General features: G+C 39.4%; 1 long non-coding RNA gene across 1 annotated transcript; it reads left to right on the top strand.

Annotated features, from left to right (window-relative positions):
* The first annotated feature begins 2,889 nt into the window (after nt 1-2,889).
* On the top strand, nt 2,890-8,496 carry LOC137969713 (uncharacterized). The gene is made up of 2 exons (XR_011116719.1): nt 2,890-3,261; nt 6,565-8,496. It is a non-coding gene; the product is annotated as an uncharacterized lncRNA (long non-coding RNA).
* The last annotated feature ends 6,700 nt before the right edge of the window (nt 8,497-15,196 follow it).

Below are 15,196 nucleotides of genomic sequence, written 5' to 3'. Positions count from 1 at the left end.
AGTTGCTTAAATTTCCCATTAAGTTCTTTATGCGGAAATTTGAATCGTGTCCGTGGTAAATTAAAAAAGGTGTTTCTTTTTAGTCATGGGCAAGGAATCTCCTCCACGTTAATGCGGGGTCAAGAATGAATTAGAGTGAATTTCGAGTGAATAATGCATTAGCAATTTGCGGTATTTCCCCAGCACAGTCACAAATAATGGTGCACTTTACGCGCGAAAACAAACAAAGGGCCGCCACTTTAACCAATCAGGAGAAGTCATGTCACGCGAGAATGTTTCTGCTGTGTTGTTTTTTTCAGGGAGATGACAGCCGCCTAGATAATTTTCGCGGGAATGGGCATTCTAAAAAAAGACTCATTTGTGATTGTGCTGAGGACCCCACCTTCGCTATAAGAAATTCATTCTTGGCGGGGTACTAGTTGTTTCATGTAAAGAGTGTATCCAGACGTCCGCAATGCTTTCAAAAGAATGAAAACGTTAAAAATAATAATCGAAGTGAAATGGTGCATAATGTTTGAAGGTGTGTGCGTTGGAGAGCAATGGCGCACTTGCATTTAGATTGATCAGGAGTGTCTGCAGAGAAAGTAGTAGACCCCAAACGGATCAGTTAAAGTCTTGAAAGCACATTGACAAAAATAATAACTAAATAAAAAACCAAACCAATCAATAAATAAATAAACGAGAGAAATGGTTTTTCCCATAAGGACCGACAATGACCTGTGAATAATGTTTATTGTTTATGTTTTTCTGTTTGTTTGAACGCTGTCGTTTGAATTAAAGCCGTCGTTTCATGGGAGGTTTCTTCCTCTGGATAAGTAAAATCAAGAGAAAATGAGGGGACAGAGACGGAGGCTCAGGGCGTTGGCCGGGATATGTTATGTCCACGAAAGTTATTTTTAGACGAGCGGAAGTCTTTGTTCTAGCGGAAGTCTGTCTTCCGAGACGTCCGCATGCAGTCTTGCCTCGCTCTCAGGTTCTTAGTGAAAAGAGAAAATGACGGCGCACGTGGAAGGCTGATGAATATTTATTTTCTTTCAAACATCGGACCGAGGTTGGCCTGCATGCGGACGTCTCGGAAGACTTCCACTCGTCTAAAAATAACTTTCGTGGACATGACATATCCCAAGGGCTGGACCGGGAGCCTCACTCTCTGTCCCCTCATTTTCTCTTGGTAAAATCCACTCTCACAGTGCGCACTCTCGTCTGGATCTATTTTCTTCAAATTCAGAGTATATATTTCGCATTTACCCGACAGATCTGCCATCTCGGGAAGTTGCTTACGATTAACGAGTAACTGTCGCCTTCGTTTGTAAACTTTCGCAACAATGTCAATATCACCTGTATCACCGCCATCTGCGCAAAAGGTCCGGACCCTGGTCACAGTATCGCAAAAAGCTGGACCGGCTTCGAGCAAGCTAATAGCCAATCAGATTCGAGGGCTTTAGTAAAAAAATAGTTGTCACTTAATTATTTGCTTTGAATCTCCAGACAATCTAACATAAAAGAAATTCCATTTAGCTTACTCCAAAAGTTTGAATTTCTCTTGCCACCAATATAAGAAGCGTACAGAATTAATAAAGGAAAGAGAAAAAGGAAAGAAATTCTTAAACATAGAAAAAAAATATTTAAAATATTTAATAAATAAATAAATAAATCATTAAGTGGCTGAAATCCAGAAATAACAGTGACATACATAGTAAACCTAACATGGCAAAAAAACGCGTTTAGTATAAGAGAAGCACAGGATATACAAGCAGAAAATTATATCGGGAAGAATGATGTTGTCAACGGAAGGTTTTTGAAGAATTTCTTTGAAGGCTTTTATTAAAAAGGATTGGAAATGATAGTCGTTTGAGAATCTCGCGTCGTGTTCATTACCACGACATGCAGCCTCCCCTTTTTAAAATAATAGCTGGTTTACTTCAATGTACAAAGTTCAAAATTGCGTCAACATTCTGATGAGGTTTTCGTGATACCACTCAACTTTCAGTAAATTCCACAAAGGTTCAACGTGACGGTAAAATCGCATTAAATGCGAGAAGGAAGGCCGCTTTTAATTGCGAATAAATGGTAAAAGAAACAACATCGTTAATTGACCTTAAAGCAGCTGTTCTTTTCCCAGTTAAACAATTTTGTAAGAGTGGCTGGGAACTGTTTGAAACTGTTATTATTACTAGTCGTTAATAATTATATTCAGCTTCATTTTCATTTTCCCATGCCTCTGATAAGAGAGTTTTGCGCTAAAAACATTAATTATGTTCGTCTGTGCGATAATGGAACATAAAGGAAAGCAGGTGTTTGGGAAGCTCCGTCGACGAAACTATAATATGTCTGTCCGTCTAGTACTGATCAACATTTTGGCTCACTGATCGCAAATATCAATTGCCAAACATCATGTCAAATCAATTCAATGCAACATCTTGCTCAGTTTTCGTTTTCTGGGCATAACCTTTTAATCTGATAAGTTCAGACTGGAATGAAGAACAAGAAAAACGTTGCCATGCTTTTTAAATTTTAATGTTGGTTTTCGAAATCCGTTGATTTATATTGATAAAATGCTTGGTTTTTATTTTGAAAACAGCTGGACAAATAACTGCTATCTTAGTGTAAAAATTGGACGATACTCAAAGTTTTCATGAAATCATCACCAAAGTTAATTGAGCGCACAAATTAGATATATTTTTACGCAGACAATTTAACGTTAATTAACAACGTGCGAATGACATAAATGTTAACTGGAAATGATTGCACTCAAAACCACGATATCGCCAGGTGGACCAGAAGGAGATAAAAAGAACTTATTATAGATTGATGATCGTCGAGATTCGTGATTTTCATATCACAAAAAAAACAAAACAAAACAAAACAATAAAAAAAAAAAAAAAACCCAGATTATCTCATAACCGAAGGCAATAAGACTAAAAAATACACAGTCTTTGAGTTTCCACCAAGATTCATCTCGTGCCAAGCCTTATCATCTTCCTTGTGCTGTTCTTTTTAAATGATGCGCAAAATCCTTTCGGAAATAGTACTCCTGGCAATGCTTGCTTTTCCCTCTCTTTGTACTCCGGTCAGTTCCTATAGGGAAATGGCGATCAAAGAAAACCTCGACGATCTAAGCGATCTTGCTCTCGAGGAAAGGGAAGCCAGAGAAGAGATGAACTACTTGAAAAGTCACTTGGATTTTGATGAAGACAAACAAAAGGACGATGATTTGTATTTTGTTCAAGGGGACGACTATGAAATAAAGAACAGGAAAAGGTGAGAATTTTACTGTAATTGTGATAATCTCGGTAGTTCCGTTCATGTTGCTGAAACTTTCAGGGGCCCGTTTCCAAGAACTCGTGACAATTTTGAAACTAGAGAGGACGAATTAAAATGATTGTTACGCCCTATTCCACAAAGCGTAAAACTCTCTCCCCAAAGCGTTTTACAAGCAGACTGAAAAACGACAAGCTACCAACTTGATGTGTTCTCCTATACAGTTTAATTCGAAAATACAAGCATTTTACAAACGTCTTTACCCTGCTTTTTACCCCACTTTTACCCACTTTACATTACGCTTTTACGGACATCAAGAGGTATTGATCAGGAAACTGTGTTAAGAAACGACGAAGGCGGCTCCGGCAACGGTAACGGCACAAAACGAGAAGACCATTGGTTGATCGCGAGGAAAATTAATCGGCCTTCTGCACGTGAGGCACGAACTTGAAATATATACCGTTGTTGTATTCTCTATTTTCGAATTCCCCATAATACACTTTGTTTTCCCCCCAAATTTTGCATAAAGTATTGTTTTCAAATGCTCTTGGGGACACTGCATATTCCCGAGAGCACTTGAAAACAATGGTTTATGCAAAATTTGGGGGGCAAACAAAGTGTAGTATGGGGAATTCGAAAATAGAGAATTCTGCAACACAGCAACTAAACGTGAAATAACCCAATTTAACGTTTTGACGACAACGTCAAAGCCGGTTAATTTTCTCCCTTTACCGTGAAACACGGTTCGGACGGAGTTCTATCCCTTTATTGCGTAGTTCATCTATAGTGTACACCGTGAACACGATGGCATAATCGCTCTGACACAGCAATCAGAGCTATTGTTTAGATTATGAAGTGGGTTTTTTTGTTGTTGATATTTCCCCTATGGTTTCTTACAGGGTGCGTTCGATTGACCGTATTCCGGAATAGGAATACACGGAATAGAAGTTAGAAATCGTTTTTACGGAGATTCACATTAACATTGTCAAACACCTGCTAAAATGCTATCTCAAACATGTCTTTATTATCCTTGTTGCTTCGAAACGCCAGACATACCGTTTTCAATCATCACTCCACGTATTCTTATTCCGAAATTGGGTCAATCGAACGCACCCTTAAAATCAAGCATCGACAAAGGCAATGTTAACGCCCACATCACTTTAAAAGCTAACCTTACACTATTGCAAGTCTTACGCGCGCCTCTAAACCTGAACTTGAAAAATAAACATGAAAACAGAACATAAACAAAAGTGCAAAACATGTAGGGACTATTCACATGGAGCTGGGGGACCCCGGGTAGGTCAGGTACCCCGCCTTCCCATAGTAAAAAAAAGAGAGCCTTGACATGCCATATTAAAAGCCCCAGGTCGCTGGGGGGAGGTTTCCAAATGATCAAACTAAAGATGAATGCCCGAATGAACATCACCCCTGTCAGGCGAGGTACACCACCTTCAACATTCACATGGAGAAAACTCATCCCACCTAAGCACCTAACCCGCCTTGGTGAAGTACCCCACCTCTCATGTGAACAGAATCAAGAAAAAAAGAGAAATTGTATGGAGACATTGGTTACCCCACCAAGGCGGGGTACCTCACCCAGCCGGGGTCCCCCACCTCTACGTGAATAAGCCCTTAATTGGCATATCGAACAAAACCAAAACTAGCGCGAATTTTCATTGGCTTGGCGAACGCGGATGCAAACAGCGTCGTCTCTCCATGGAACTTTCTGGAAAGCGATCGGCATTTCGCTTCGACGTCATTTGAAATGCAGTAATATGATTGGGCCCATCGAGTAAAGTCACTGAAGTCACCGATCAGCACCAAAACATTACGCTCTCATCTCATAGTTTGCATCAGACAGGTTGCTTTTTGCGAAAAATAGAAGAAACGTGTTTGATTTTAGGCCATTTCTTGGCTGTTAGCTACAGATATCGAGCTGCTTCTAGAACGAGAGGAGCCCATGACAAGGAGAGTAAAACTTCATTGTATTCGTGGAACGACTTTTATACAGACCGCGTTATTTTTAGATTGGTTTTCCCGCGAAACCAGACCTTTCCAGCTAATCACAAGTCTTGCATGAGAAATTAGTACCCATGAGATTGAGAATGGACACTCGTGCAAGCCAACTCGTATTTAATAACTCGCCTAAAAATAGCTTGATCTGTGCAAATGCTGTTACATAGACCTAGTATTGGAGTTGTGGGCTCCTCTTTATGTGCTCTTGGTCGCTGCTATGACAAGCAGCAGCTTGCCGAGGACCGCCGCAATGCTAACGCCCCGCCCATACGTCTCCCGACATTTTCGAAAATGGAGTTTTTTTTTTCTCCGTATATAAATAAATCTACGTCTACACGTAGCGTTCTCGAATCGTATTTGCCCGTCCACACGAATGCGCGGAAACGATTCGTAAACAACTATAGAGCACGCGTACGCGTGCGCTCTCTATGGTATCACGAACCTCTGATCTCATCACATTCTTTTCACCTGTCCACACCTGTTTTAAAATATCTACACTCTGGGAAGCGTTTTCAAAAGCCTTCGTGTTTCCTGACCGAAAACTCCGCATTCGTGTGGATGGGAGGGACAGACGAAGAAAAAAAATCCTTCGTTTTCGAAAATATCCGTTACGGTATACGTAAATCTCTGTCACATCTCTGTCACATCTCTCGCCCATATGGCGACTCGGATAAAAAAAACAACCTCACATATGACTTATTATTGACCTCAAGACCAGATGAACGAAAAGATTAACAAACTATTTGAAAACGTGTGATTTTTGTTGCAGCCGAATGGATGAATCATTTTCGTCGCGGATAAGTTAAAAGTATCATGTGTTTGCCACTTGCTTAACTGTAATTTGTTGTCGTAATTTCTCAAAGATCTGGAAAATGTTCGAGATTTGATACAAAATTGCTGCGAGAAAAATTGCGTCGGGCTGCACCACCAAAAATTGCACGTGTAAATGTTACTAGTTGGCAAGAGATTATGTCTTGTAGTTGGTTACGGCGTTGTCACACAGCTGCGAGTCCCGAATTTATTCTTCACTCTTCAATATGGGGGACTCCCATGGGGAACTTTTCCCCTTCCCTTCCCCCCTCCCTGCCATGGAGGCCACTCCCTTTGTCGATTTACCAAATGATATTGTGATTCCTTTAACAAAAGCGTTAACCAATTTGTTCGTCAGAAAACCCATTTCAGAAATTCCACTTGAATCCGATCATGACTGCAAAAAGTGCTTTTCATATAAAATTTATTTTTGATTCTAAATTGATAAAATTTGCAATTATTCCGCTTTTTTAACAGCGTGGATTACAGCGACTGGAAGAAGAAGAGGAATAAATACCCTTTAAACGACAAAACGGAAGAAGAAGAGGCCAAAAACGAAAAAGGATTTTTGAAAAAGATGATCGAGAAAATTAAAAACATGCTTCACAAATTCGGGAAAAGGAGTTAAAATGCTCCGCGATTATTATAATTATGATATATTAATTATTATAATTATGATAATATAGGACATATTATTATGTAAGCTTGCTGGTAAAAAAATCGCAAATGCTGGAACGTTAAAATTAAATTAATACTCCTTGATTTACGTTGTATTGTCTACCGGCGTAATAAGTCGGCAGATATGCATTTACTCTTCTCTAAAAAGCTCCTTGTTGCAATTGTCTTTACCAAATATGGAATTTGAATAATATGTTCATTTTGAAGTTTAGAAAAAAGCTATTTCCGGGATCCTACTTATGAAGACTAATTTCTTATTTTATATCAATTGTATCACTTATTACAACCATTAAAAAATCGTTCTTGAACTTGTTTTATAAAGCACAACTGAACTGAACTCCTAAAGCGCCTAATTTGAGTTCTTTATCTATGAATGAAAACTTTCTTTGGCATGCATAAGGGAATCTTTACTTACACCATTGGTTACATTTTGCTGTTCATTACTTGAAGTACGAGTTCGCTTGCAAAAGACAAAATGCTACTATACTTCAAAAGTTAAAAGAACTTATCAAACTTAGTTGGATATCTAATTTTGAACTATTTAGCTTTGACAACGAGCCAGTTATTAGTATTCAAAAACTTGGGCGGCGAAAGCGCGGATCCTTTGTAACAGTTCGAATTTTCAAGGCCGGCATCATTGGTCAGAGATTATCTGGTATAACAGGTTCAAATTTTCAGAAGGAAGCTCATAATACAATGCACTTTTTCTATTCTGTACTTTTTTACTCGCCTGACTGATTAGAAAGCAACAGCCTTGTGCTAATGACGCAAAAAATGTAAACAAAGATTCCCTTACGATTGTAACAGTTCCTTTTGTCACACCAAGAAACTATAAGGTATGTGAGGGAAAGCCATTGCCAATGAAAATTGTTTCAATAAATTCATTTGTAGATTGCACCCGTGCTGCGAAAGTTATTTTTTATCTCTTGTAACGTTTTACACGTTTTACTTGCGACAACATCTGCACGGTAAAAGACTGTAAGAAGATGCGTCAAAGTTACGCGGAGATCTTGCCTCGACCAAAGCACACATACTCCGGTCAAGAAGAAAACATTACCAAAATTCAAGAATAATTTATGCGCTAGCACGGAAAAAAAACGTATATATCATACGTTGCACCATTGACATGATCCATGACAATCGAACAACAGGATAGCGTAACAATAGAATTGTATTTAATTTTCATCGGAATGGCACCAAATGCGGCAGATTCGCTGTTTTACCTTGTGTTCTCTTGCTAACATTTATGTAAGCTTGGGTGGTTTCACTTTATTGACAATGAACAGAGTCTGAGGATTTGGGTAATGCGCAGCGAAGTTATCGTCTTCATGTACAAGCACCAGTGTTACTCTATTGTGAACGTCGTTGATGCCAAGGTACATACCAATGTCGGCGGTGCTTTTGGCTTTGCTTTTAAACAAGGTGTAAGCCCAATAATATAGCGGCTCGAATTCTGCATAAGCAGACGGCAATGGCTGAAATAAAAGAAATGATATAATTATTAGCCAGAAGGTTCCAGGGATCAGGTCGTGCATCGTTTCCTCGATGGTCCTTAAATCCAGTTTACATAACCATGCTGCGTTTGATCTGAATTTATTTGCTTCAGATAATTGGAATGACATTCCTGTTAACTAACTTGGTAGGTAAGCACAGTTCCACTATGAATATAGCCTTTGCGTTACCCGAGAAATAACGATCACGATAATAAAACAAAAAAAGATTCCTATTACGGTATAGAGTATTCATTGGATTCCCCGTTAAGTTAACTACTCATCTTGAACCTTCAGATATTTCCATCTCATTATTGCAGCAATTCTGGATTTAAGTGTAAAACGTCGTTCGCTACACAATGTAATCAGTGTGGCCCAGTGGTTATGGCGCTTGCCTTGAGATCCCAAGATCCCGGGTTTAACAACCGCTCTGACCACTCGTTAATTGAAATTGTTCATGGTAGTCCCTGGTTCAACTTCCCAGCTGCACTTGTAAATAGCAAACTGGTTTGCCTCCGGCCAGTTGGGATTCTTAACAGCTGATCTGTTCCGTCGTTTCGTTAACTGTTTTTTATTGGCCCTGAAAAGCCCCTATGTGCGGGAACGGTCAATTAAGTATGTATTGTATTGTTTCTTATGGTCCCGACCAGCCACTTAAACGGTGAGTAAGCTCAGTCAGATACTGTAATACAAAAACTGAACTTACCGTCAAGACGAGTTCTCTGCCTTCCGCTACAGCAGAGATATATAAGTCGGGTTCACCGTTCTTTCCGTTGAAAACCAAATTAAATACTCCTGCACCGGCGTGCTTTGCTTGAATAAAGGCTAAAAGAGAAATAAAACGTAAAAGCCTTTACAAAGATTGATGACTATTATGGTTAGGTCATGCCACTGTCCTTGAAGAAAGACGTCAGCGAAATTGCTTTCACTGACCCTCCCTCTCCCTCTTAAAGCACCTGACTTACTCAGCGAGTACAAGTACGCCATACACTCTTCTCGCCATCTTTGTTCAAGATAAAATAAATACATTTCGTATGGTCTGCTGGTTACACAGGAGAATGTAACTATGTATGTTACGCGTTACCAGTAGACGTGAAAGGGCGAAGAATCTTCAGAAGCCAATAGGGTATTAATGTTACGAGTTTGTAAGTTATGCAAGAGTCAAATCTCTGTCAACTTGATTTATCCCTTTTTAAGCCTTGTATTGCTTTCTAAACACTGTATTTGTTGTGGCCTGAACGCTCGCTGCACCCGGCTATCAACGAACGAAGTGCCCGCTCTTGATCTTGATGCTGTGTTGGTATTAAGATTACTTACAAAATATGATCGTTTCAGTGTAGTTTGAGTTTAAGAAGGTCGAGTCTTTATGTGTGAAGCGAGTGCATGACAGCGAACCGTTAATTCAAATATCAAACGTCGCTTTTTTGTCCATTTTTTGGGGAAAACTTAGCTTCTCTCGCTCCTTTTCGTTTCAATCAAGCGTAGATAGAAGATTGGGTAAACTAGAAATGCGCGAATTGAGTTCGAGGATGAATCAATTCCAAATACTCACTGTGATTGTAATCTTGGCCAGAAAATCCGCCACTGGAATGCACCAAATTCATGTCGTTGGGATCTCTCTTTATCAGTCCATTACTAACAGGATTCCACAGCCGATAATGGATATTTTTCTTAATGGGGTGAAACTTGGTAAAAGACTTTCTTGAGGCGTGGACCAAAGCGTATCGAGGAATCATCAACGGAGCGAGGATTGATAACTGGACAGTTAGCTTCAGTAATCTTCTACATAACAATCTAAAAATGCAGAGGAAAATTCAAAATTTCATTAATTGAAAAATAAAAAATTAACAATTAGCAATTTTTGGATGACGTTTAACTTAATTGTGGCGCCGGAGAAGTATCAAGGTCGACGTTTATGCTATTTGCCGAAGTCGAAGTTTGAGGCGGATAACTTGAAACGGATACCTTGAGAATTCTCGCAATCACCCGCAAACCGGATCTAATAATTGTTTTATTACGCATATTCCTAAGAATTGTAAAGACGAGAACGTGCACAAAAAATGAGCGATCTCATCACTCTACAATATCACTAAGAAAACAACTTGATGTTTAAGCTTGCAACTTTTCGCGCGTTTTACAGAGGGCAGTTTGTAATTTGGCCGCGCGTATTGATAATAATGATTATTGGCAACAAGACTACAGCATTATTTTTTGGTCTTCATTGATGAAAAGACATCTTTTAGTGTTTTGAAGTTTTGCTAAAATACCGTGACACTGCCCCGTTTTTTGCCGTTTTTCTGGCCAAACGATTTGCGGTCTTATGGGAGCTTAAATGTTACATAGTTAACAAGACAAATAATGATAATGAACTTTATTTAAGTGTCTGTATTTAGCGCTCGGGAACTAATTGGAGACAGATCAAATCAACTCCCATCAAATCGAAGGTTGGTTTTTGAGAAGAGGAGAAATTAAAATCGGATTTCCCGGAGCAAAACATCTCGGAGCAGAGTCGAGAACCAACAAACTCAATCCACATTTGACAACACTTTGTGAGAGGCGAGTGTTCTCACCACTGCGACATCTCTGTTTCCTAAAATATCACCAAAAGCTTTGATATACTTGATTTGACGTACCTTTTTTCCATTTTTGGACCGAATACTTTCCTTCCACCAGGAATTACACTCTTTTTCTGCAACTTGAAAAAAAAAGACGAAACACAAAAAACAGATTTGAGCAATGTCTTCGGACACGACACACTGACAATTCGTGAACTGATCTTTTGCAACATAATTCAGTGCGCTTGTTTGAAATACTGGGTAGACCTGCATGTGATTTAGTTAAAATATCTGACAGCTAAGTATTAAGTGTACTTTGAAAAAAGAAAAACACTGATTGTTCAGTCATTTTTAGAATCAACCTCACGGGAAAAGCCTCAAGACTTTTGCAGAATTTATAATTTTTTGATGCACGTGTTACATGTCGTCACTATGAACGTTTGGGCTGCCTGAATAAGTCTTTGATTTCAGGCAATGCATGCAATTCAAAACAAACCCAGCCTGCTGGGAAAAAAACATTTTGAATTTTAAGCTAGATATAGTATAAGAAGAACTTTCGTCAACAGATTCCGAGAAAGAACTTCCTTCCGAGTTGGAAGTGTTTTTTTTTAGTTTGGAAAGTGAGTAGATATCAGTATGTTTGCCTTTTTACGAGTCAAGAGCAACCCGGAACTATTAATTTATGCAAGGCATTCGTAAAATCAGTTAATACTAATGCCCTTGAGGCTTCAAGAATAACCGCAAAATATCTGTATCGATCTATCAAGTATTTCCAAAGAAAAGGAAAGCTCACCTGGAAGACTCAGGATCAACGCTATAGACTTGCCGAGGATAATGCAACATAGTATCGAAGGCGACATTTATATACCAAAAATGAAACTTTTTACCCGGTCACCATGGTGCTAATTTTGGAAACATTTTTTAAGCCATCAGGCATGTCGTTCACTTTGAGAGCATTCAAGTGTAAAATTCGTTCGTGATTATTATACGAAAGACCGAGTTAAAGTTAACTAGATGCTTGAAACATTTTGTCACCATGTTGGCATCGATATATTACTGAAACAAAGTTAGCACTCTTGCCCTTTAAGTCTACTACAAGATACTTTCTTATCTTTTGAGAACGTAATATCATTGGTATGAATACGAAACTCTTGAATGTTGCTGGGTGATAAGAAAAGGGTCAATTAGTGGTAACGTTCCGGAACCGGAAGAGATTTTTTACTGAATATGCCGTAGTAGCAGTGTTGTCATAGTTCACCATGCAGACAAGCTATTGATAGGGAGACTGTCAGAGTTCTTCTTTACTTGCGGGAGGCTATATCTCCTTGGACAAAAAGAGCATTGATTTATTAACCCCAATGAAATTGTCATCCCATATAACTGCTTCCTAAATCCAGAAAATAAAAAGTGAAACATAAATTTAGTGCTTTTTTCGTTGAGTTCAATAGTTAATAATCGCCTTCGCGACAATCATTGAAACTTCTCGCTTCAGTTCTTGCGACAAACAGCCAAATAATACATTTAATCATAACATTACACGCTTGATCTATGAACCATGCACATCTCTCATGTCTGCGTGCCAACACCAAACGCGTTTTTTTCAATTTCGTAAAACATCAAATATTTTTTTCTCAAAGTATATTCTACTGCATAGCAATTAAGTAGATTTACTTTCCTTAGAATGAAATACCTCTTGAGGCATCTCTCAGTCTCCAGGCCGTCGAAGCTATATGGCGCACTAGTAGCACCGCTAGAAGAAAACAAAATGAACTTAAGGTACAATTTGGTAATGCTTGTAGGAGTTCCACTACGACCACCCGACACGAGAAAGGGATTAATATGCAGTCAGAGGAAACTGTAGGGAGTTCGTTAAATACGCTATTCAGCAAACCTAAAATAACAACGAGGGATATTGAAACGTTCATCAGTATCTACAAAACAGGTAGTGCGTTTTTCAAAATGCTATACGTAAAAAAGAAGGGGGAGGAACGGGAAGGTAAATATCTTATCTCCCTATTTTAAAAATCATTTTTTCTCCCTCCTCCCAGGCTACTTTTTTTGGCCGTTTCTCCCTCCTCCCTGGATTTTTACCCTTCTCCCTGATCAGTACTTTGATGGGTTTACGTGAAGTAATACTTCACTTGCATTCTAAATTCCTTCCCATGTTGTGACTTTATTAAAGAGCTTTGCTCTTTGAAGACCTTGAATACGAACGGATTTCAGTTCCAGCCTATCTTTGAATGACTCACGGTATCCTACCTCTGTGGCATTGCCAAAGCAACAGTCTCTTGAGTCGTTATTGTGTAATCGATTTGATGTATTGTCTTAATCAGTGTTCAATGGGCATTTCAGTTCATTGCTGTACATTTCTGAAAACCTAGTTCACGTGCAGAACACAGAAGACAGAAGACAGAAAACATTTCGCAATTACCATGGCCTTGCCATTGGCCCTGATCTTTAAATCGACACAGAGAAGTCACAAAAAGCAGACGGAGGGCACACAGGCCCTCCAAAGACCCAAGTCTCCAAAATGTCACGTTTCGACGAACATTTACGTGAGGTCTCACGATTTTCCGATGTGTCCTCTAAATCTCACGTACGGTCAAACATAGTCGTCGAAGTCCTTGCTTAAGGTCCCTAATATCTTGAGGTGGCCGAACAATGAAGCGAGAATTTACTAACGTGAAGCGCTAAAAGACCATTCAAAATACAGCAAACACAAGAAAATAGTATAGTATACCCAGGGTCTACCCAGTAGTCTCTCGATATAATTGTTTAGCGGGTCCAGCGGGGAACTTCCCGGCCTGCTAGCAGATGTCTCTTTTCTTTTGCGTTCGCCGAGCTGACGAGTACAGGAAAAGAGACCTCTGCCATGAGTCGAAACTCACCGTTACCTAGCGACACATGATATTTCATTTTGCTTGGGCTCACTTAACAACAACGGAATTGCTGTAAAGGAATGCGCGGGTTACAGCGGGCTCAAGTCACAGTCAGCAAACATATCACGGGGCATGCGGTTTGTAGAGTTCGGTCCAAGGTTGTGGACGGCGTTTGGATCAAAGTGAGTTTCGACCCATGGCATAGGTTTCTTTTCCCGTACTCGTCAGCCCAGTGAACGCAAAAGAAAAGTGACCTCTGCTAACACCATTTCACTTGGTATATAATGCCCCGTTCACACCAAACCTTAAACATGTTTTGAAGGTGTTTAGTTAACCACGGTTTCAAATCGTGAATACTGATTTTTGTTGCCTACAAATTTAGCACCGATCAAAGTAAATTTTGAAACTCACCTGAATCTCATGTACATCTCATCCTACATTTTTGTGTGAGTGATTTTCATTTTGTTAAACCCAGGTTCATTAAAGATGTCTTGTTGGTGTAAATGGTGTATAAGATCGTAAATAAGGCTACGTTATTCTGCTGCCTTGCGTCCGCACGGCTTTGTGGGGGCAAACTAAAGCCGTATTTTCTATGATCCCGATGTGATGGAAAAAACCGCTAAAATGGTGCTTAAAAATGGCAACCAATGTGCTCAAATGGTACTAAAAGTGCTTGAAATTTAGAAGTAAAGCTCAAACGTGGCTAAGACTTTTGAAACATAAACTTGAAGATTTTCTTCAAAATTAATGAGACCTATGTTTTACCAAAAAATTGGCCTTCCGTTGTTAATAAATGTTCAGAGAAGTAAAACATCAATGTTTTTCGAGACAAAAATACGTTAGTAAAATCATGTTTTGAAGACTGGCATGGTTTCAAATTGCTTTAAGTCAAACGTAAGACTGACTCACATTCATTTTAACCGTGTAAATTTATGACCCCTTCCACACGTATCCGGATATTTTTGAATCCACAACTTTTTCTTTCCGGATACGCCTTCTGTCCACACGTATCCGGCGAATTCTCTGGCAAATTCGGGAATTTTTGAATACGCTCTCCAGAGTGGATATTTTTGAATCCGATATGAATCCCGAACCGTGTGGACGCCAAATCCAGATATTTTTTATCCGGATGACGTAGCAAGAACGAGCCCAGCTCCTTACAGTGACATCATTCTCAAAATGGCTGCCGAGGGCTTCATGGCGCATGCTCTGTTACCTCTCTTTCCTTGCGGAGTCCTGAGCACTAGAGTGAATCCGGATACGTTTCGGATACGTGTGGACGGGCAAATTTGATTTGAATAGGTTACGTGTGGATAAAAATATTTTTGCATCCGGAAAGAAAAAGGTGCGGATTCAAAAATATCCGGATACTTGTGGACGGGGCCTTTGTGTGTTGAATAATGCAATTTCACGAGAATAAAAGAATCTCTGTTAGCTGAAAATTGTTTTTCAAGGTGAAATATTGGTCTGAACTAGCCCAGAATGCGAACAAAGAACTCAAATGTTT

Source organism: Montipora foliosa, chromosome 9 (genome assembly GCF_036669935.1).
Source record: "Montipora foliosa isolate CH-2021 chromosome 9, ASM3666993v2, whole genome shotgun sequence".
Taxonomy (NCBI): domain Eukaryota; kingdom Metazoa; phylum Cnidaria; class Anthozoa; order Scleractinia; family Acroporidae; genus Montipora; species Montipora foliosa.
This window is presented reverse-complemented; position numbering and strand designations above follow the sequence as displayed.